The following is a 23,291-nucleotide window of genomic DNA, read 5'->3' as shown; positions in this document are numbered from 1 at the left end:
GAGAGTAGTAAAATACTAAATAATAGTAGGAATTCTCTTATCGCATTCGGAAGGATTATATCTCATAATTATCTATGGCTGTTTATGTCTTTAGCATGACCACTTGATGAAATGCGGAGGGAAGCGAGATAAATGGCCGATACTATTGGAAGGATTCCTTTTTGGATAATAGGCACGGTAACTGGTATTCCTGTGATCGGTTTAATAGGTATTTTCTTTTATGGTTCATATTCGGGATTGGGTTCGTCCCTGTAATATGGAATAAGGGATAATGGGACGAACTAAGTTATAGGCATGAAAGTGTAAGAACTCAATGGGGCCCGCCTCCTCTTTCTTTAGCTGATTCGCGAGGAAGGGTCCCGTTGAATTCTTAATGATCATGATCATAATATTTTGGTCGTATAAATGACAACAAATAGATCACTTTTTCTGATGAGTTTTTTAAAAAATGAACTCAATTTCAATTAATTGATTCATAGCATCTGCTCTTCGATAGTGTCTATCGACACTTTCAAGGTTAGAAGAAAAAAAGGAATCACTCAATTGGATGACACAATACAATATATATTTAATATTTCTTTTTTTTTTTCTGTTGACCAGATATCAATCAAACCTTTTCTAGACTAGTTTAACCTTACTCGATTTATTTTAGTATTTCATCAAAGTTTGAAATTATTTTATAAGTTTATCGCCTTGATTCTATGTTCTCAAAAAAAATCAGTAAGGATTCCTTCTCTTTTTTTTGGTTGCCTTTTACTTAGTATTTTAACTTATTTCGACTTATTTTATACTTATTATATTATCCCTATTACTTATTCTATTATAAGTAAATCGAAAAAATAAAAGGTTCTAAAAAATCTAGAAAAATCAAAACTAAGAATAGAAATCTTTGACGAATAGGTCCCGAAATTGTTATTATTTCGACATAAGAAAAGGGTGTGTAAAATTCCTTTTCTTGTGTCGAAGGCTAGAAAGACGAAGAATACTCCCTGTAATTAGTTGTTCCCCTCATTTATCCTTCCTTTCTATTCTCCACTTACTTATATTATGTTTAGTATCTACTCAAATTGAATTTAGAAAACAAAACCTATTCTGTAACACTTAAATCTGACACTGACAATAGGAATATAATTACACCCCCAATTTAGTCCAATTTAGATTGAAAAAAGAGAAAAAAAAGAGGTAAAGACAAATAGTCTTCTTCACAATATACATATTTTATTTTGAATGCGGTAAAAGCAATTCCTAGAGAAAGAATAGAAACAAGGAAAAGACTTTTCATCCTTTTTTTCATTATAGCTAACCTAATTGCCAGGAAGAATTTGTTTGTTTTTACAAATTTGATGTTGATAAATCCACAGATCTAGAAATTCATTTTAGACACTTGAACCTTCTCAAACTGTTTCATTTTAAGAACCAAAAAGATTTGTGCAAAAACAATAGATGCCAAGAAGAACAAAAGACCTTCGACGTGTAATGGGTCTTGAAGTACTATTTCTGTATCCCCCTGACCAAATCCACCCATATTAGGATTAATTGTTAATGGTTGATTGAGTTTGATAGATCCACCCTCTAAAACAAGAAGTTCTGGTTCTGGGGGGATAATATCAACCACTTGATGTCCATCTAAGGCATTCGTTATGGTTATCTCGTACCCCCTTTTTCTTTTCGTATGATTTTGCTTACTATACCTATTATCGTAGCATTATAAACAATATTGTTACTTTTGTTCTCGTTGGGATAAATCTGGCCCCTTCCCTTGTTTCTGCCTAGGTATATGTGATATTTTAAGAAATGAACATCCTTATTACTAGCAGGGTCTGGGGAAAGAATAGGAATCACTATATTTTTTACCAGGAACAGGACTTATCATAAGAATATTTTTCTTAGTGGGGCGGTAGTTTTGAAAAGATAGATTTCCTATCTTTTCTTTCATCTCGGGTGAAATATGATCAGGTGGGGCTAACTCAAACCCCTTTGGTAAAATAAGAACAACACCCACATTCAAATCCCCTTTCTTACTATAAGCAAGAAGTTGTTTCAGTTGCATATTATAAGGAATTGTAACAACTGCTTCAAATACAGTGTCAGGAAGTATCGCTTGTGGAACCTAAATATCCACAGGTTTATTCGCTAAATGGCAATTGGAACATACAATACGCCCAGTTGCTTCTCGTGGATTTTCATACCCCTGTTGTGCAAAAATGGGATATGCATTTGAAATGGAAGCCCCGGTTATTGTATAGATCATGAGCGATACGGAAATGGATCGAGTAATCTCCTCCTTTATCCAAGAAAAATTATTTCTAGTTTGCATGGTCCAATCGTTGATCCCAAAATTTCTACAATAAAATTAGGTACGTCACTAGTATAGTTCCCTAGCCACGATTCTGCTATTTACTTTTACTGAAAACTGAAAAAAACTGAAACAGAGGAGAAATTGTATTCTCCTGATGGGTAGAAAGAGTAAAGTAAGTACGACTTTGCATGCTTTGCTTAACTCGAAAGTAAGAAAGATTATAATTGAATCCGTGAATCATTTTTTAGTCATTCATTGAATGATAAATAACTACAAGTGACGAAGATACATAATTTAAATAACAAAAGATCCAATATTTAAAAGTTGTATCTAGAATGACTGGAAAGGTAGAAACAAGACTAGATATAATTTGATCATTATGAGCAAATACAAAATCTTTGTATATAGAGCCAATCATTAGTTCCCAATCGTGGGATGAATGAAATCCTATACATAAATCTGTTATTAAAAGAATAGAAAAAGCTTTTATTGTGTTGCTTAAATTTTATAGGAATTCTTGAACCCAAGAGTTAAGAATAATAAGTTCTTCATTCCCCAAAATAGAATAACCACTTAGAATAACGAAACAAATTAGATTTGTTAAGAAGTGTAAAATTGTATGGATATGATCCTCATTGTGTAGCTTGATCAATTGGATCGTTTCTTTTTGGATTCTCATACGAAGTTTTTGTAGATGTGTTTCCGGGCATTCTTTTATCATTTCGTCCAATAGGAAGAGTTCCTCTACTTCTATGAATTGTTCTAGAATACTCTTTTATTGAATATCATTCAAAAAAGTTTCAGATTGCCTAGGATCCCACCAATTAGTAATCCAAGATTTCAAAATTTTATCAAATGAGAGAGAGATCCACCAGGGCAAAAATACTATAGATGCAAGATATAGAAGGGGAGTGAATGCTTTCTTTTTTCCCATTTTTTTCATCTGTGAGTTGTTAATGAACTCACCTCATTCGTTGACTTTATGTGATCTAATCTTTCTATCAAGCATGCCTTTCATTATATTATAAAGTAGGGGCCCATGAATCCATTCTCTGTTTTTTTATTCAGTACTTAGCCCTTGAATTTAATTGAATCTAAAAAGAATACAGAATATAGAAAATAAGAATTCACTTTGAATTCGAATGAAATATATAATATTGTTATATTGATATTTTTATTGTTTCCAGATATCTCAATTGATCAAATTCAAAGCAATTGCCCTCTTTTGATAACTGCCCAAAAGAACTGCTTCAAATAATAAAGATTGTTCTATTCAGATTTTGAGACGAAGGAGCGCCCTGTCTACATCAAGATCGCAATCAAACATGTCGAAAATTTTTGCGGGTTATCTAAACTATATATAGTCTAGATTCCAGCAATAATTGAAATTTTTTTTAGGAAAAATATTATGTGATAAAAATGAGTAACAAAAAAGACAGAAAAGTTATCATTACGTTTATCATTATGTTATAAGAAAGAAATCCACTTGTTTAGTTGTTTAGTTCTTAAGGAGCACAAAAGAAAGGATAAAAGGGGAGGGGCCGATTGAGAAAAGAAAAGTAGAGAAAATTTACAAGATATGATCTATCTACATCTAACGTATCAACTCCAAATATTGCAAATAAAAAGCGAAAGTCTTTTTTCAAAATACTTTGATATATGAGATGAATCCAGTATTTCAATTTCTTGCTTATTTTGTTACTGAATTAAGTTGAGCGGTTTTACATTTAGGGACGCATAAAAAACTATTTTTGTGGAAAAAATAGTTTTTTATTTTATGACTCTTTCGTATACGTCCACTTTGGTTTGAATGTGCATTTTGAAGAAACTTTAGTTTAGTTCTGCTATAGAAAAAAGAGGATTCTTGGATTGAGCTTTTTTCCTCCTTGCGAGAAAGCTTTTATTTTGCAATTCATTTCAAAAGACTTCAATCGGTACACGCAAAAAATAGGCCAATTTAGCAGCTTTTTGTTCAATTTCGCGCGGAGTCAAATTCTAATCAATATGAGTTAAGGGAACGACCCCCTGGCCTCTGATTTCCATATAAAGGACACGATGAGCATAAATACCCTCTTTAACTTCTATTTTGATGGTCTGAATATCTTTTATAAGGAATCGTAGAAAGATGTGACGATTTTTTCCAGGAAAACCCCAACAAAAAATACATACTATTCCCTCCTTTCTATCGAATTGATCATAACCGATACTTACATTCCAAAAAATTGTGCACCACAAATAGGAACCAATAAAGAGGCCTGCGATCTTATAGAAAGACATCATGATTCATTGTGGAAAAAAAACTATTTTCTTAGACGAAAATTAAGATATCAAATTCCAACCAAGATAACTAGAAGTTCCAACTAATAAAAACCCTAATGAACCAAAAAAGAAGAAGGATAAAGGCCTAGCAGAAATTGCTTGTTTTTCGAGACCCACTAGATCCAGTTGCATTTTATTCGTATTGAGAGAATAACCAAAACAAAAATTGACTTTACTTTTTTTTTGTTTCCGAAGTAATTCTCATCAACTAGTACTATTTTGATATGAACTTTTAGAAGGAATTCATCAAATTGCTTCGATCTAAAATCATCCCCTTTATCTGATCGCCTATACGGATCTACTAGATATATAGACTTTAATTTCATACATCCGTTCGGTACTAATCCACTTGCTATAAATCATTTAACCTTATACCATGTTTATGTATGCATAAGAGGGGCTTTTTCATTTATGTTCGGTTCGGGTAAGCCGGATGTTATACAATATTCTACTAAATAGGTATCCGTGACATCTAAGTCTTGAAAAAAAATATAAGATTTGGTCTTGGTCCAACCGAATCTAAAAAATCTTAGTTTTTTGAACATACAAAGATAAAGAAGCCATTGCAATTGCTGGATATACTAGGCCTAGTAAAGGCACAAAAATAGAGGGAAAACTGTTGAAAGTTGTCATAAAATGGGCACCTCAATTTAATATTTGTACCTGTTATTGTTATATTATTTAGTTAGAAATATATCTTATAACGATTATATTATAATTCATATCTTATAGTAATTATATCTAAATACTAAGTATATCTAAGTGAGTCTATATATCTAATAGATATCTAATAAGTGCAAGGAATGTAGAATTAAATAAAAAGACTTGCCCATCTTTCTAAATCAAATAAAATAGGTGTCACTTTTCGATAATCTTTTCCAAATTGATATGGTAGTGAAACAATTTTGCAAAACATGCTCAATGCTTTCAACCTGAATTCTACAAAACATGTAGCTTAAATCAGTGGTAATGTGACGCCTCGCACGCTTTTTATTATTAATAAACTTGTTATGGGAAACAAGCCAAAGAAGATCCTTCACTCATTGAGTTCCATACATGCTTGCAAGAATGGTTAGTAGTACCTATTATGTTGTTAAACCTATTGAAAAAATCAATTTAGAAAAAGGTTTTGTTTCCACAGCTGGATTTTAAAATTTTTCTAAAACCAAGGAAATAATTTTTATCAAATTTAGTGCTCGTGTTATTCGTATAGCAAGATTTTTCAATTCATAGCTTTCACCCAAAATGATCTTCTCTACTATTCTCGAACCCCTAGTTGCTTAGAGAGTGGGCTCTAATTCCTAAACCGATCACATAATGAAAACTTTAACTTTCTAGTAAGAAAATTTAATTCTTTCTACAGGTAAAAACAAAAAAACAAAAATAAAAATTCTCACAAAAATAAAAATTATTTTGGGAAAATAAATCTCACTATTCAGCAGAGTAACTACTCTCAGTAATATGTGTTTTTTACTTAACCCATGGTCCTTGTATATATATATATATATGAAATATCACAAGAGTTCTACTAGAATAAGAAGAGACAAAATGATAATATTTTAGTAGAAAACACATAATCCCTTAGAGATTATACCAAGTGGGTAGCGCACACTAGGTTCCAGACTCAATGTGCCACCTACCCCTTATATTGTGGGCTTAATTGGCCTGCCTCGTGTATTGCATATAATTATATATGTTATCTAGTATTAAAACAAGCTCATATAATTTATTTAACCCAATAACCAATTTTCTATTCCCAAAATATTATTTATTTATTTATTTAAAATAAATTTAATTAATCTTTCAATTAAATTATTTTTTTCAAACCAATTTTAATTTTGTTAAAGTCATGATGACTTTACACCATACTAGAATCAATGAATAAATAAATTTAATTGTCTCGTTATGTAAAATTGTGATGACTATTTAATTTAATTTTTCATTTTAAACTCAATTATTTAATTAAATTTAATTATTTAATAGTCCCAACTTCGATTCTCTGGTCCAACCATAGCCTAGTGGTCAAGTTTCTGATTGGAGGTGGTTTTAGGGGTGTTTTGAGGTTTTCACTATTGTTTCATACTGTTCACCATTTGTTTGTTGTTTGGGGTGCTATTTTGGGTGTTGTTTAGTGTTGTTTCAGCACTAATTTTTTATTAGGGTTGTTTTGCTGGAAAAAATCCAGTTTGAAAACAGTTTTTGTAACACAACTACGAAGCATGTCCTTAAGAATTTGGATCACCCACTCTAACTGACCACCAAACTATGAATGATAAGCTGAATTGAAATGAAGCTTCGAACCCAAAGCCTCATGCAACGTCTTCCAGAATCTCGAAGTAAACCGCAGATCTTGGTTTGATATGATTGAAACAGGAACTCCATGGAGACGAACAATCTCTCGGATGTGGAGCTCAACTAACTGATGCAGACTAAAAGTTGTACGAACCAGTAGAAAATGTGTAGACTTCGCAAATCTATCCACAATCACCCAGATTGAATCCTTACGTGTCAGAGTCAAAGGCAAACCTGAAATGAAGTCCATCGTAATTCGATCCTCTTTCCACTCTAGAATCAGAATAGGCTGAAGGAAACTCGATGAACGCTGATGTTCAACTTTCACCCTCTGACAAACCAAACATCTCGTAACAAAGTCGGGAACATCCTTCTTTAACTCAGCCACCAATACAGAACCCGAAGATCCTGATATATCTTATTCCCACCGGGATGCATAATAAAAGGACTGCTATGAGCATCGGTAAAAATCGAGTGCCTCAGATCCCCATCTCTTGGAACACACAAGCAGCCTCAGAAACACAGAACACCATCAGAGTTAAAATCATAATCTCCCTAAACACATGACTCAACCTGACGAATTCGATGAGCCAAATCTCATCAAAAGGCTGATGCTCACAAATATGCTGCGAAAAAACTGACCTCACCTGAAGTTTAGCCAACAAACCCTATCCTCAAAGACAAAAAACCTCGCAAACATAGCCCTCAAATCAAGCAGAGATTTGATACTCATAGCATCTGCAAGTATGTTCGCCTTCCCCGGATGGTACTCGATCACATAATCATAATCTTTTAGCAACTCCATCTAGCACCTCTGTCTCAAGTTCAACTCCTTCTAGGTTAGGAGATACTTAAGACTCTTGTGATCGATGTATATCACACACCCCTCACCGTACAGGTAGTGACACCAAATTTTAAGCGCGAAGACTATGACAGCTAACTCTAGACCGTGAGTCGAATAGTTACACTCATGCGGCCTTAACTGCCTAGATGTATAAGCAACTACCCTACCCTTCTGCATCAACATACAACCCAGTCCCGTATAAGAAACATCACTTTAGGCCACATACTCCTTATCAGATATTGGCTGTGTCAACATAGGCACTTTGATCAAAACTGACTTCAGCTTCTCAAAGCATTTCTACCTCTCATCAGTGCACTCAAAGGTAGTGTTCTTCTGAAGCAAATTCAATAAAGAAGCGGCAATGCTCGAAAACCCCTCGAAAAAGTGACGGTAATAACCAACTAACCTCAATAAACTGTTGACCTCAGAAATAATCCTCAGCAGCTTCCGATCCAAAATCACCTCAACCTTCTTCGATCGGAAGCTTATTTAGCTGGCGATAATCGATGCACAGCCTCAAAGTCCTATCCTTCTTCTTCACGAACAACACAGGTGCTCCCCACGGAGGCACATTCGAACGAATGAACCTACAATCCAAATTAAAAGGATTAGAAAATTGTCGAACTCCACCGAGAAATTAAAAAATTTTAGTAGCCTAATTACGATTAGCTGGATCTCAATTCTGGTTCGGTTAGGATGGAACTGATTAGTTCCATAGTGGGAGATAAAATGATTAAGTATGAAGGGTTGAGATGGTTGGTGAAGTCTATGCCTAAAAGAGTATATATATAGGTGTGTGTGGAGACAAAATTTTCTTAGTCCTTTCTAAAAGATGTGCACTTTATGCCTGATATTCCCCTGATACTTTGGGTGTAAAAAATAAAATCTCTGATAATTTATCAAAATATGGTTACTAATGTCATCCTTGCTTGTAGCCCACATTTAGGCTTTATGGCACAACACAAGTTGATGTGGCTCAACACAGGACTGCTGTGGCTCAACATAAGGCTGCGTGTTGCAACACAGACCTTGCATGTCATGCCACACACATTGTGTGTTACACCATGCAAGGCATTTTATGGTTTTAGAGATTTTTCTCATGCTTTCGTGGCCCAGTAAGCTTCATCAATTGGGCCTAAAATTAAGCCTTATGCATACTTAAATACCCAAATTAAACCTACGTAAGGTCCGTGTTGGCCTAATAGGTCATCAAAACTTAAAAATGTGTTTAAAACACTTATTTTTATTAAGTTTTAATCCTAAGTCCTAAATACTAAAAATGCAATAGTAAATACTAAATTGACTAGAAAACAAACTCTTTAAGTGCGAAATTGACCTGAGTTAACTACTACATTTCACGATAGGTCATAGTGCTTTAGGTATACATACCCATATCTAGAATAGTCATCAATAAATGTTACATAATACTTGTAACCACCTCTTACACTAACGCTCATGATGCCACATACGTTAGTATGCACAAGTTCTAAGGGTTTTCGGCCCTCGTTCCTTTTGCATTAAATGATCGCTTAGTGATCTTACCTTCCAAGCAATATTCACATTGTGGAGGATCAACTTCTTTAAGTGAACTTAAAATGCAATCTTTCACAAGTCTAGTGAGTCTTTCTTGGTTAATATGACCAAGTCTTAAATGCCAAAGGTACGCCTCATTAAAGTGAGATGTTTTAAGTCTTTTATTTGATATTTCAGTCTCAAGTAGTGTGTACATATTTGGTTTAATAAAGTAGAGATTATTTGACATCCATCCATTACAGATAAGATTATGATTTCTAAATGTTACAATTCCATTATTAATAGTCACAGTCAAGTCGTCTTTATATAAACATGTAACACAAATTAAGTTTATTTTGAAACTTGGCAAATAGAAAACGTCTTTCAAAAGAATATTCCTAAACTTATGAAAGTAATGATATACATTTCTCATTGCTTCAACTGCCACAATTGTCTCGTTTCTGGTTCATAACAATAGATTCTTATATCTAAGATCTTTCGTCTCCTCAAACCCCTATTGAGAAACACAAACATTATTAGTGGCTCCTTAATCAATGACCTAGTGGTCTATCAAATCCTCCACTAAACAAGCTTCTATCATAAAGAGTTCCATACCTTTACCTTTGGTGGCTAGGTATTCCTTCCACTATTTATAGTTTGGCTTAAAGTGTCCTTTCTTACTACAAAAGAAGCATTTAAACATAGATAAGCCTTTAAGCTTCTTGGTTCTCTTCCTTTCCAACTGTAGTGGTCTAGAGAATTTAGCGTTTCCTTTCTTAGCGCGTTTCTCTTCCCTTTTGAGGAAGAAGTTAGAACTATGTTTGCTTCTGCTCTTCAGACTGTCTGATCGCTATTCAACATCAACTTATAGGATTGTAATTCCTTTATGAGTTGTGTAAGCGTTAGGTTTTTGTTTCCAATGTTATATGGGGCCCGAAAGCCAACAAAATCCTTGGACATTATCTTGAACACCATCTCAATTTGAGAGTTCTGGTCCAAATTGGCTTCATTGTCTACAACTTCAACAAAATCTCCCATAAGAGTAATCAAATGGTTTTTGACTAAAGTGTCAAGTTTTTTCTAAGCATTATGTTAAACTAAACCTTATTGGATAATATGTTTTGATATAACAATTTAAAGTGTTTTTGAATAAAAATAAAGTTGATCAATTTCATAAAATCAAGTCAAAATGGTTTCTGTTGAGTCAAACATTTTCAAATATGTTTCAACCATTTTCAAACAAGTTAGAATTGCTCCAGGAGAAAAAGTATTGATACTTTTTTTTATCTAAGTATTGATATTTTACAAGATATCAATACCCCTCTAATAATCGATACCAAATTAACATTCTACCATTTTCAAACCTTGGTAGGTATCGATCCAGTATCGATACTTTTCTGAAGGTATCGATATATTTCTTAAGGCATTTATTTTTCTGCTCCAACGGTCACTGAAATCAGCATTAATTACAAAAAATATTGATACCCTTTTAGTAGGTATCGATACTCATTGTTGCAGGAGAAGTTAATGACCTAGGATTTCATCCCCAATAGCTACATTCACTTTTACAACAACCACAATTTTTTGAAATCAATTAGAGGGTATAAGTACCATCTTCCAAAGGTTTAGCAGCAACAAGAAACATGTGCAAAGCTTAAAGATCAATCAAACAACCTAGAGCTTAATTCTTTCATACCTTTTCTTGTAAACACTTGTGAGCTTTCATTGTATTCATTTAGCTCAAGTGTTCTTCTTTGTCTTTGTGCATAATTGGTAGACAAACTAATCTTATAAAGATTGTTTCTTTGTTCGCTTATTTGGTTCTATTTGAGAGAGGTTTAATTCTTAATGTTTGGGTAGAAACCTTAAGGGAGTTGTTGTAACACCCTCACCAGTCTCCGTCACTCAATTACGGTTACGGGATGCTACAACAATTAACAGAAAAAACATAGGCTATTTCAATCCAAAGTTTACTTTGAAATAATGATCAATAGATCTTCATTCAATTAACATGTCATTCATACAAGAACAAGACTTAAATTGATCCTACGAAGCTCTAAAATTAATTCAGGAACAAGTAGAGACTAATTTGAAACATAACATAAAAGTAGGTTAAAATACGAAACTTTTCAGAATAAATGGCTCCCAATAATTTAATTGTATTAACAAGATTCATAAATAATTAAAAAAGGAATAATCATACATTTATGGATATTAAATCAGGCCTTTGAGGTCTTAAAAATAGTTTAGAAACAATCATGGACCCATTCGAGACAAAACAGAAAATTTTGGATAAAAATAAAAATATTCAAAACAGGGGTCACACAGCCCTGTGTCTAGGCCATGTGACAGAGTCCAGATTGTGTGGCTCAAGACATGGCCGTGTGGCTATCCCACACGCTTGTGCTCAACTTCACACGCCCGTGTGTCTAGACCTTGTAACTCTCTGATTTGGATCACATGGCCGTGTCGCAGGTCGTGTGCCAACCCATGTACAATTTGAAGTATCCTTACACAGTCATGTTGCAGGTCTTGTGTCAGACCGTGTGCATCACATGGCCGTGTGACAGCCCATGTGTGCCAAAAAATATGTAACAACCCGTTTTTAGTAAAATCAAAATAGTGGTTTTGGGACTACAAATCTGAAGTTAAGAAATTTATTTTATTATTATTTTATGGTCTACAGCATGATAGTATTACTGTATAAAATTTTTTACAGTTTACATGTTCAATTTGATAAAAAGGACTAAATAGCGTAAAGTGAAAAAGTTGAGTTCTAATAGCTAAAGGTATTAAATAGCTATAGAAATTTAAAGCAGAGGTCCTTATCAATTAGGGATAAACAAATTTTTTAAAGGAATTTTTGATGAAATTATCAATTAGGGATTAAATTGAAAAATGTGTTAAATTGTGTGGTAAAATTTTGAAAAATGTGTCAAATTGAAAACTGTGTTAATTTGTGAATATATGGGCTGCTATAAATATTTTTATAATTATGCGAGGCTTGGGTAGGAATAAAACTGAATGAATTTCATTTTCTGAGCCTAGGGACTAAATTGTAAAGAATTAAAAGTATAGGGGCAAAATGGTAATTTTTCCAAAAAGTGTGTTGGACTAAATTGAATATGAATTATATTGAATTTAGTTAAATTCAGTCATATAGATTCGGTTAGACCTCGTACGGATTTAGGTCGGGACAAAGGAAAAATATCAAATGAGTCACCTCCGTATCTACGTACACTCGTCGAGGTAAGTTCGTGTAATTAAATTGTGTAATTATTTGCTTTGAGTTCGTGTAATTAAATTGTGTAATTATATGCTTTGATTGAATTAGATGTATATTATTTGCATTATCATCACATATGAATACTGATAGCATATCTGACGACATACAATGATTACCGAGCCCTGTTTGAACCTTAGGAATTCGTAGGATACAAATGACATGTCATTAGGGTTATCGATTTCAATTCGTATGAGCTTACCGATACTCAGCTCGCAAGAGCTTACCATTATTCAGCTCGGAGAAGCTTACCGTTTATAGCTCGTAAGAGCATACCGATCTAGAGCTCGTATGAGCATACATGTATAGGAATTGACGAATTACAGTTTAGCACACCTCGTGTATACTACCTGCGTATCCAATGATATTCTCAATGGTTCAATGAGTACTATTCTGTTACGAGATTTCAAAAGTTCAATACGAACTACTACATGTATTTACATGAGATATATAAAAATGATTTCTACACGATATATAGATACATGATGTGGAAACTATATGTACATGGAAGTTTGATTATTGTTGAGTTCATACATGTTTCTTGATATTTATATGAATTACATGACTAACATGGCTGATGAGGATATGTGTTTAGGCTATTGGCCAAATTGAGTTTGGATATGCTTTGTATGCTTACCTTAAATGTGACTAAACGGTAAGTTAAATTTTATGTTATACGAGTTTATTAAGCTTAAATGCTTACTCTGTGTTATTTTCTGTATTTTTAATGATTCGAAAGCTCATTAGGGTTGGAAGCTTGTCGGAGCTATATCACACTATCCATCAGCTCTTTTGGTACATTTGGTTGTTTAGTTTCGATTATAATGGCATGTATAGGTTAATTTGGCCAATGATGGCTTATATGTGTTTTATTGAGATTAGCCACTTGTTTGGTTTGTGTTATGGAATTTTGGATATGTGCATATTTTGCTTATTATGGTTGATGTGTGGTTTGGTTTATGATTGAATGAAGAGCAGTAAAAAGGTAGCCTAATGTGCATTTCATATATGTGTTTTGGAATGTGAAGAATTGATCATGAATTGGTGTCTTGATATGTAAGACATATATGTTAAATATGTTGGTATGTGAAATACATTTTGGCATCAAATGATATGTTTTGGAAGGTAAGTTATTTGGTAAGAAATGATGTAAATTTGCTTGATAAACTTTGGATGCAAATATGCATATAAGTGAGTTATACATTTGGATATATTGAATACATGAATATTCATATTGGATGATATTACATGTTTTGAGCTTGATTTTGGCTAGTTTTGGATGCCTATTTATGACTTGGTTATATGCAAATTGTTGTGTTTACTATATCAAGTACAAGTCATGCCATTGAAAGTTATTAAATAAGTATAATACAATAATTTATGATATGATGAATGAGTGACAGATACGAGCATAGTAGTCGAACTGAAAACATGCCAAATGCTCATAAGAGCTAATCCAACCGATAACACGCCAATTGCTCCAAAGAGCTAGTCCAACCGAAAACACGCCAAATGCTCATAAGAGCTAATCCTCCCGATAACACGCCAAAATAGGGAGTATAACACGAGAGTTCGCAACAAATGCTCAACCTCGACATACTTGGGAAAATATATATATATCACACCACATCAATCTCCACTCCAATCCCCACATAACACGTTGTCATTCAATTGCGGTCTATCTTGAGTTCATTCGATCCAAACATTGAAATTCAATAATAATTCCCAAAATAACTTTACATCAACAATAAAACAATTAATATCCATTATATATCATCAAACAATTCCTATAGATATTAAATTATAAACCATACGGACTTACCAGACTAAATTGCAGCAACGACCAAGTACATGAGCTATTTGATAATTTTCTCTTGTCCTTGGTTTTCCACTCGTTTAGGATCTAAAATAATAATTCCATTCAATTCACTAATTTTAATAGCAATATTACTTCATTCTATGCAATTAAAATTGATAATATCATATTTTTAATCTTTTAATTTAACTTATTCTTTAATTATTTACAAAATTAACCTTTAATTTATAACTTATAAATCACTAAAACATGTCCAAAAATGTCCAATATATATAAAAATGGTATAATTACCATTTAAGGAAGGTTTAATTGCACAATTGGTCCTTAAATTAAATTAAATTACAACTAAATAAGCTTAATTACAATTTAATCCTAAAATAATTAGGACTAAATAAGAAATAACCCAAAATTTAGTGGATTTAATCATGCCACCATCGCTTGGACTTTTTGACCAATGTTTAATTAACATATTGGTCTCTTTACTATTTTAAATTTTAAATTTTTAGCAACTAAGCAATTAATCGTCAAAATTACCGAACCCAACATTCACCTATAATACAACTCTGTAAATATTTAATAAAAATATTTACGGCTTTAAAATACAAAAATGAGGTCCTATTACCTCGTTTTCAATAACCACTTGACTTTTGAACCGAACCGCTTATACTAACTCTTAATTCAATTAGTTCAATTCATCAAATCAAAATTCAATATAAAAAAATATTATTGACTCGTATAATTTAAATACTAATCATACTAACTTAATCATCGGATTTGTTGTCCTGAAACCACTATTTTTGACACCACTAAAAAACGGGTTGTTACAACTTTCCCTCTCTTAATAAATTTAATCCTCGAAATTTTTACGTAGCAGTACTTGTTTATTCTTAAATTTACCTCATGAACAGAATCATCACTGGCTCATTTGAATATGAAAATAACAATCCCGTAACCATCTTGAATAACACGAACATTATCTTCGGTTTCACTACTCAGGTCTGTCTCAATATTTAGTTCTCGTTCAACTCAATCAGTCTAATGGGGTTCTACATTTCCCAATTATCTTTAAACTCGGGTATGCAGCATCGTAACATGTCTTTTAGAACCCGTATTACCCATTATGATTGCCCATTTGCCTGCGGATGAGCCTCGTAAAATTTACCTCAAAATTTAGAAGTAAGTATTAGATCGGTATAAAAAATAATAAACAATGACACTCCATGCAATCGATAATCGCTATCACATATGACTTGGCTATTTCTCAAGCGAATAATAAATTTTGATTGGAGTAACCTAGATTAAATATTTGTTTCTCGGTGATACAGGAATATCAGATACATAATCCCTCGTGACGCACTTCTGTTCCACTCAAGAATCATGACAGGCTGAAATTATTTCGAAAGTACTTGATGTTCAGTTTTTACCCGAAAGAATAGAATATGTGCTATTGTGAGTCTCAGATAAAATGTCTCGTTTAAATTTAGATTATGCAAAACACACACTCTGTTATGAAAATACATCATACTACTGGTATCCACTGTAACTCCTATAGACAGCTCACTCTAGATTTGTTCTCGTTAGGTAACAACTTCGGTCGTCATCCTAAAATTTTCAGTTTCCCTGAGAAACAACGGTCTAGTTTTTAATTCAGCTAATACAAAATTATTACTATAATCATCACTTTCCTTTCCAGATTTAGGATAGGTCAATACAGGAACTTCCAGAAATATTTTTCGAAGTTTTCCATATAGCAATAGACAAGATTTTTTTACCCAAATCTACACGAAACCCATCTGTCAGATTTAGGTAACCAAGAAAATCAACCTCGCTGAGCCAAAACTCACCATTATTAATTTTCACATAAATTATTTCTTGCACGAAGTTTGTAGTACAATTCTCAAATATTAATCATGCACATGTCCTGTTTAAAGTTGATCGTAATACCATCAATAAACATAACTACAGCTATAAATAATTATCCAGATAAAGCTGAACAATCTGATTCATCAGATTCATAAATTAACAGAAGCATTAGTTAGTCCAGACAATATTACCAGAATTCATAATGATCACCTTAAGTTCGAAAGCAGTTTTCAGCATCTCACAATCTTTAACTAACAACTGAATAACCAAATCTGTATTTATTTTTAAGAACATTGTTATGCCCTTTTAACTAATCAAACAAGTTGTTTATACGAGATAAAATATATTTATTCTTGTCGCAAATTTAATCAATTTACATACTTAGACATAAATCCCAAAAATTCTTCAGGAATAGATCAAGAAATCCACTGGCAAGCACATGATCAATCTTCGATCTCAATTCTTGAGTATCAAGTAGACATATATATCAGAAAAGTTTTATAATCTTTTCATATAATTTCTTGTCCCAAAATAACTGAAATAACTCTGGTTGTACTATCTGATGTACCAAACTCAACTACAATCACTACACCAGTCTGACATTTCAAATCAAATCGTTTCAGTTAATAGTTTACTATAGCATCATATGACCTTAGCCATCCTATTCCCAGACTAATATCAGATTTCATGAAATGATAGTAACATCAGACCAACAAGAAAGTCATAGTCATAGATTTTTAGTAGATAGTTTCGACATACCAAAATAACCATTATACTCTAACCCATTGGATTATGACTCGAATATCAATTTAGTTAATTCAGGAAATAGGTTATTATCCATTACTAACGCAGTGCGACATATGAGTAAGTTGATCCAGTACCTTTCAGTCCATGTACAATAAATAACATCAAAGAGATAGAACATACCAGGAATATTATCAGGCTCAGTAGCTCCAAATCTAATAATTGTGTCTTCGATCCCACTGCATTTAACTCCAGTGTTATTACTCTGTACAAGTTCCTTTCTGAATGACATTTGATGACATTTCTCTTTCTGAATGCAAACCTAAAGAAATCCCAGTTAATCTTGTCTCTCAGTACCACCACTATTAATGTCAACTACCAATTATAAACTCTATCTATTTATAAAAGACATAACGCATCTAAAATAATCATGATACGAGTCACAAAGGCCTTAGATACGTATACGAAGGAAAAAGAAAATCAAGATTCACTTTCTTGTTTTCAAGAAAATCAAGAAACCGAATCTTGGTCCAATTTTGCTGTTTTGAGCAATTTCAAGAATCAAGAAAATCAAGAATTCAAATCCTGGAAATCTTGATCCAAGAAACCGAATCTTGCAACTAAGGCACATTGGATATCAATTACGAGCATTAACAAGCCAATTTCGGGAGAGAACGGATTACAAGCCCAAGTTTTTGAAGACAAGGCCCGATAAGATGTTCCTAGCCCAATCCAGAAGTTTAAATTACACTTAGCTGAAAATCATGCCAAATTGTCAAAGTGGCCCAATTTAATTCTTTAAATACTTAATTTTAATTTTTAGACTTTATGAATAAATTTCTATGTAAAAATTCAGTCTAAGAGGCCCATTTAAAGGCCTTGGACGAAATTCCCCTTTAAAAGTCAAAATTAGGGTTTTTTTAAGTTTTCCTAGTAGGGCTAGGAAAGTAGTTAGGAGGCCTATATATATGGCTTGGCCAACCACCCTTAAACACATTGAATTACACATTAAGTTAGATTTTTGTTGAGTGAAAATTCTCTTTGAGTTTTCTCCAAGAATTTTCTCTTGAGTTTTCTTCAGAAGTAGTTTTAACAATCTTTTGATTGTGGGAGCCATCTTCAGCCTTCTTCTTGTCATTGTTCTTCATTGGAGGGGAGACTAGAGCCGTTTGAAGGGAGTTGTGAAATCTTTCGGGATTTCAAGGCTTTTTAGGACTTTATCTTTTATTTCTTGCTGGTCATTCTTTCTTTTAAATTCTGCTTGTGCCGTTTTCTTTATCTAACTTATTTCAATTCTTTTATTGTGTTTCCAGCCAACTTCAACCTTAAAGAAATCGATCAGCACTCTTCTTGGCAACAAGAAAACGTTCTTCAATCATCCTTTTCCTTTGATCTTGCCGTCCAAACAACCTATCCTCATTCTATTTCAATTTTTGGGTTACTGTGATCTGTTGCGTTTTAATTTTCTGTTTCGTGTTCAATTGATAGATTCGATAGATTGAAGTCTTCTTTGGGGTTCAATTACGTGTTCTTGATTCTCAAGAATCCTTATTAATACTTATTTTGAGTCTCAATTTGATTCTTTTCTGATTTGGGGATTTTATTTCAGATCTGGAAATTCAAAGATCTAATCTTTTATTTTTTTTCTATTTTGTTTCAGATTTGATTGTTTCGAACTTTCGCAAGGAGTTTCTCGTGACTTGGAAACTCGATCTTGGTCCGCGCGTAACCCTCTATCAAATCATCAAGGAAACAAGCCGTATTTTCAAAATTCCCTGGGTGATTTCAAGCTAGTATCCAACTCTAGTTGGGTCTTCATCTGTTTACTTTTGAATTCTCCAACACTTTACTTTTTAATTTATTAAATAAGAACAGTCAAACTTTTTAAATCTGTTAAGGACCCAAAGATACCATCGGAAACATAACATGGGAGTAAAGGTTGTAAGGCCACTGAATTGGTTCGCACTAGTTTTGTAAACCACTGAGTTATTTAATTAAAAGACATTATAGCTTCATTATCAAGCATTTACGAAACCAGTAAACAATAGCTTACTTCCTGTTTGGAAGCCAGAACTTACTATCAGACATTTGCAGAACCAGTAAACTATAATTTACTTCCAATTTAGAAGTCAGGATTTTACCATTTACCTTTTACTTCATCAAGATCAATATGATTAGATTCTATTAACTTTAATAATCTGCAAGAAAAATAGGGGTTAGATTGAATCAATCAATATCACACTATTTTCGATTTATATGGCATGTAATTTCTAGACTTCAAACACGGTACATAAAATTTGGGCTAAAAATGAAAATTTTCAAAACAGGGGTCACATCGCCTTGTGTCCATGCCGTGTGATAGTGCCTAGATCGCATGGCTCAAGACATGGCTGTATGGCTATCCCACACACCCGTGTTCAACCTTACAAGCCTGTGTGTGTAGATTGTGTAACTCTTTGATTTGGATTACACGATCGTGTGTCAGCCTATGTGCATCACACGACTGTGTGACAACCGGTGTGTGCCAAAAAATGAATTATTTCAAGCTTATCTCTCAACCAATTTCACAATTAATTGTGCCATTTCATAACATGCATAAACAAGCTTCCAAAGAACACCATAAGCACCCATTTTTATGCCATTTCATATTAGGTCATTTAAGCACCAACTTGAATAAACCATGCATACCACCTATAGTTGTTTAAACAAATTATATGAAAGCATAACACTTACAACCAAAAATAAATTATGAACCTTTGCAAACATAGCCAAATTATCCTATTAAATTCCATATAGCCAAGTTAAATTCAATGTTACCAAAAGAATCGCAGGACAGTGTGATTTCTTTATACTGACCTGATCTCTCGATCCATGAAATGCTATCTACAAGAAACATAACAAAATACGAGTAAGCTTTTATAAAGCTTGGTTAGTTCATTGATTAAACGACAAAGCTTACTCAATTACGCATAATAATTCGATTAATAAAACTTGTAAACAATGTTTCTGAGAATAAAGCCCTAAACAAAGTTCCTAGCTATAAGGTTCTTAACAAAGTGATAGAGGGTTGGGCACGGACCAAGATTGAGTTGCCAAGTCACGGGAAAATCCTACGAGAGCTATCAACACTTAGATCTGAAACGAAAATAGAAAATAGAAAATTAGACTTAAAAGACCAAGAAAACCAAATTGAAATAGAATGATACTTGGGCGGCAAGAAAGGATGAATAAAGAACGTTTCTTGATGCCAACAGATCCTTGAAGCTTGGAATCGCTGGAAATGCAACAAGAACAATTAAACCAAGTTAATCAACAATTCGACACAAACAAAAATAATTAAAAAAGAACAAACAACAAAAAAGATGGAGAAAGTCCTAAGAAGCCTTGAAATCAATAAAGATTTCACAACTCCCTTCAAACGGCTCTAATCTTCCCTCCAATGTAAAAACACGGTAAGAAGAAGGTTGAAGATGACTCCCACAATAAAAAAGATTGTTAAAACTACTTCTAAAGAAAACTCAAGAGAGAATTCTTGGAGAAACTCAAAGAGAATTTTCACTCAAAAAAATCTGAATTCAATGTAATGTATTTAAGGGTGGCTGGCCAAGCCATATATATAGGCCTTCTAACTACTTTTCTAGCCCTACTAGGAAAACTAAAAAATCCCTAATTGTTGACTTTCAAGGGGAATTTCGTCCAAGGCCTTTAAATGGGCCTCTTGGACTGAATTTTTACATAGAAATTTATTCATAAAGTCTAAAAATTAAAACTAAGTATTTAAAGAATTAAAATTTTACAAATTGAGCCACTTTGACAATTTGGCCTGATTTTCAACTAAGTCTAATTTAAACTTCTTGGTTGGGCTTGGAACATCTTATTGGGTCGTATCTTCAAGAAATTGGGCTTGTAATTCATTATCTCCCGAAATTGGTTCGTTGATGCTCGTAATTGAGATCTAATGCTCTTTAGCTGCAAGATTCAGTTTCTTGGACCAAGATTTCCAAGATTTGAAATATTGATTTTCTTGATTCTTGAAATCGCTCAAAATAGCAAAATTGGCCCAAGATTCGGTTTCTTGATTTTCTTGAAAACAAGAAAGTGAATCTTGATTTTCTTTTTCCTTTGTATACGCATCTAAGGCCTTGCTAATGAAGTCTTGAACGGCTCCATTTAGTTTCATACGCATTTGCCTGGCCTTTGACCTTGTTATTGGGCCTTGTGGTAATTTGTGCCCATCACGTTCTTGAGCTTGAGTTGGGCCTTTGTGACTCGTATCATTCCCCCTTCCTCAAAAAGATTCGTCCTCGAATCTGAAAAATCAAATGGAGATAATTCAGGCACATTGAAAGTAGAACTTACATTGTACTCACCGGGTAGGTAAATTTTGTATACAATATCATTGATCCACTCGAGTACTTGGAAAGGCCCATCGCCTCTTAGGTCCAACTTGGTCTTTCTTTTTGTAGGAAATTGTTCTTTCCTCATATGGACCGAAACTCAATCTCCGGGTTCAAGGACAACCCGTTTGTGCCCCTTATTTGCTTTGTTGGTGTTGATGTCTTTTGTTTTGGCTATTCGTTGCCTAGCCTTCTCGTGTAAGGATTTCACCAGCTTAGCTCTCTGTTCGCCATATAAATTAACAATATGTTCTAGTGGTAATGGCGCAAGGTCAAGTATTGTTAGTGGGTTAAAACCATAAAAAAGTTCAAATGGTGAATAACCAGTTGTAGAATGAATAGATCTATTATATGCAAATTCAACAAATGGAAAACATTCTTCCCAATTTTTAATGTTCTTTCCCACAACAGATCGAATAAGGCTCCTAAAATTTGATTGACTACCTCAGTTTAGCCATCAGTTTGGGGGTGACATGTAGTTGAATACAGTAATGTTGTACCAAGCGTACCCCACAATACCTTCCAAAAGTGGCTAAGGAATTTGACATCTCTGTCGGAAACAATTGTTTTAGGGATGCCATGAAGTCTTACCACATCTTTAAAAAATAAGTCTGCCACATGTGTAGCATCATCTGTTTTGTGACAAGGAATAAAATGTGTCATCTTGGAAAACCTGTCAACAATAAAAAATATACTATCTCTTCCTTTCTTAGTTCGTGGCAAACCTAGAATAAAATCCATGGATAAGTCTACCTATGGTGAAGTAGGAATCGGCAAAGGAGTGTAAAGGCCGTGAGGCATTACCTTAGATTTTGCTTGTTTACATGTGATGCACTTAGAAATACCTTTTCGACATCATTCTTCATATGTGGCCAATGGAAGTGTTCTTGCAAGATGTCTAGTGTTTTGGTCACTCCAAAATGTCCCATTAAATCCCCACTATGGGCCTCATGAATCAATAAGTCTCACATGGAACAATTTGGTATGCACAACCTGTTTACACGAAAAAGAAATCCATCTACAAGGTAAAACTTCTCAAAAGTAGTATTTCCACAATTACTATAGATATGGCCGAAATCAACATCATCATTATATAACTCTTTAATATGTTCAAACCCTAATACTTTAGCATTTAATATAGTTATTAAAGCATATCGTCTAGACAAAGCATCCGCAACTACATTATTTTTACCTGTTTTATATTTTATCACATAAGGGAATGTTTCAATAAATTCAACCTATCGGGCATGCCGTTTACTTAACTTACCTTGTCCTTTTAACCATTTAAGGGATTCATGGTCTGTATGTATTACAAATTCATTAGGTAGCAAGTAATGTTGCCAAAATTGAAGTGCACGAACCAATGCCAAAAGTTCTTTATCATAATTTGAGTAATTTAATTGTGCACCATTCAATTTTTCACTAAAATAAGCAATTGGTTGCTTATCTTGCATTAAAATGACACTAATGCCAATTCCTGAAGCATCACACTCAAGTTCAAAAGTGTTAGTAAAATCAGGTAATCTAAGAAGAGGAGTAAAACATAACTTAGCTTTTAAGGTTTGAAAAGCCTTTTCTTGAGTTTCACCCCATTTGAAACCCACAGATTTTTTAATAACTTTTGTTAATGGGGCTGCAATAGTGGAGAAATCTTTCACAAATTGTCTATAAAAACTAGCTAAACCATGGAAAGATCTCACCTCAGTTATCGATTTAGGAGTTGGCCACTCCTTGATTGCCTTAACTTTGTCCTCATCGACATGAATACCTTGAGCACTAACTATGAAACCTAAAAATATTAGCTTATCACAACAAAATGTTCATTTATCAAGGTTGGCAAACAATTTTTCAGCTCTTAGAATGTCTAAAACTGTTCTACCATGGAAAACATGATCATTTAATGTTGTTGAGTAAATTAAAAT

General features: G+C 33.4%; 1 pseudogene; it reads right to left on the bottom strand.

Moving 5' to 3' along the window:
* Nucleotides 1-1,142: 1,142 nt before the first annotated feature.
* LOC121223311 (cytochrome f-like) lies at nucleotides 1,143-2,422 on the bottom strand (annotated as a pseudogene).
* Nucleotides 2,423-23,291: the final 20,869 nt, after the last annotated feature.

Source organism: Gossypium hirsutum, chromosome D11 (assembly GCF_007990345.1).
Source record: "Gossypium hirsutum isolate 1008001.06 chromosome D11, Gossypium_hirsutum_v2.1, whole genome shotgun sequence".
NCBI lineage: Eukaryota > Viridiplantae > Streptophyta > Magnoliopsida > Malvales > Malvaceae > Gossypium > Gossypium hirsutum.
Note: the sequence above shows the minus strand (reverse complement) of the source record. Positions and strands in the feature narration are given on the sequence as shown.